Here is a 2,271-nt window from a genome sequence, read left to right on the forward strand (position 1 = left end):
CTCTTTTGTCGAAGATAAACAGAAAGAATATCTTTGGAAAGCGCTGAAGGTAAATTTCACCCTACCGGAAGAGGAGGATCCGGAGAATCCAGTTATAGAGCCATTGATCAAGTCCTATGCTCTCAAGAAGATGGAACATATATTCAGGAGGTGGAAGAATGAGTTGAAAACAACGTATGTCGACCAAGACAAGACTCCAGAATTCACCGGCCGATTTGAGAAGATAAGATATCACTGGCCCGCATTTGTGGCCAACAAGACATCGGAGAGGAGTAAGAAGATGTCAGCGACTAACAAGATAAATGTTGCAAAGAAGGAGCATCACCATCACATGGGGTCAGGTGGCTACCTCAAAGCCCGGGCGTTGTGCGACAAGGCTGAGCAGGACCTAATTGCTAAAGGGGTCGAACCAGAGACATTGCACTGGCCAGACCATTGTAGGACTTGGTTCTTCGGGGCTGGTGGAACATTGGACCTGAAACAGGGAAGTGCTACTGGATGGACGAGCAACGTGCAACACCCGTCACGAAGCTTCAGAAAGCAATCAACGAAGTGCGGAAAGGGAAGTTCGTTCCCGACAGAGAGAACGACGAGCTCACAAGGGCCCTCGGGAATCCTGAGCACCCTGGACGAACACGAGGCACGCCAGGCTCCATTGCTGGAAGGTTGGGTTTCCCGATGCAGGCTGTTACATAACCCAAGAGAGGAGGAGGAAAGTGGAGCAGAGCGAACTGCAGGAGCTTAAGGCAAGGGTAACAAAGCTAGAGGAACAAGATGTTGAGAACCAGCAGCTGCGAGATCTTGCCCAAGATGCTACCCTAGAAGCTACCCCGCCATCTCAGCGGAGAAGCAGCGTGGCTTCCACCGAGCTCGTTCAGTAGCCTGACTTGACGGGTCCTAGCTATCCCGTGGATTTTATCACGGATTCACACTAGTGACACCTTATGACGCAACGGGATCAGCTCAAAGTCAAGGCGGCCGTTGGCTCTGGGTTCCCTCCTTCACCCGGAGCAACTTTTCACTGCCGTCCGATTCCACAAGGCTATGCTGTTGTGATGGTGGACGAAATAACAAAGCGATTTGAGGAGCTCCAGCTTGACCACCCTACAGGTGATGGGGAGACTCAGCTGGGTCTTGCTATGCATACTCCGTGTCTATGGCGGAAGGAGCACATCAAGCTTCTGAACTTCACGGTGATTTCTACTACACAACCTTCTTCTTGTAGACGTTGTTGGGCCTGCAAGTGCACAGGTTTGTAGGACAGTAGCAAATTTCCTGCAAGTGGATGACCTAAGGTTTATCAATCCGTAGGAGGCGTAGGATGAAGATAGTCTCTCTCAAACAACCCTGCAACCAAATAACAAAAAGTCTCTTGTGTCCCCAACACACCCAATACAATGTTAAATTGTATAGGTGCACTAGTTCGGCGAAGAGATTGTGATACAAGTGCAATATGGATGGTAGATATGAGTATTTGTAATCTGAAAATATAAAAACAGCAAGGTAACAAGTAATAAAAGTGAGCGTAAACGGTATTGCAATGATAGGAAACAAGGCCTAGGGTTCATACTTTCACTAGTGCAAGTTCTCTCAACAATAATAGCATAGATGGATCATATAACTATCCCTCAACATGCAACAAAGAGTCACTCCAAAGTCACTAATAGCGGAGAACAAACGAAGAGATTATGGTAGGGTACGAAACCACCTCATAGTTATTCTTTCCAATCAATCCGTTGGGCTATTCCTATAAGTGCCACAAACAGCCCTAGAGTTCGTACTAGAATAACACCTTAAGACACAAATCAACCAAAACCCTAATGTCACCTAGATACTCCATTGTCACCTCAAGTATCTGTGGGTATGATTATACGATATGCATCACACAATCTCAGATTCATCTATTCAACCAACACATAGAACCTCAAAGAGTGCCCCAAAGTTTCTACCGGAGAATCACGACGAAAACGTGTGCCAACCCCTATGCATAGGTTCATGGGCGGAACCCGCAAGTTGGTCACCAAAACATACATCAAGTGGCACATGTTATCCCATTGTCACCACAGCTAATCACGGCAAGACATACATCAAGTGTACTCAAATCTTTAAAGACTCAATCTGATAAGATAACTTCAAAGGGAAAACTCAATCCATTACAAGAGTAGAGGGGGAGAAGCAACATAAGATCCAACTATAATAGCAAAGCTCGCGATACATCAAGATCGTGCCAAATCAAGAACACGAGAGAGAGAGAGAGATCAAACACATAGC

This window comes from Triticum aestivum, chromosome 2D, assembly GCF_018294505.1.
Source record: "Triticum aestivum cultivar Chinese Spring chromosome 2D, IWGSC CS RefSeq v2.1, whole genome shotgun sequence".
Lineage (NCBI taxonomy): Eukaryota > Viridiplantae > Streptophyta > Magnoliopsida > Poales > Poaceae > Triticum > Triticum aestivum.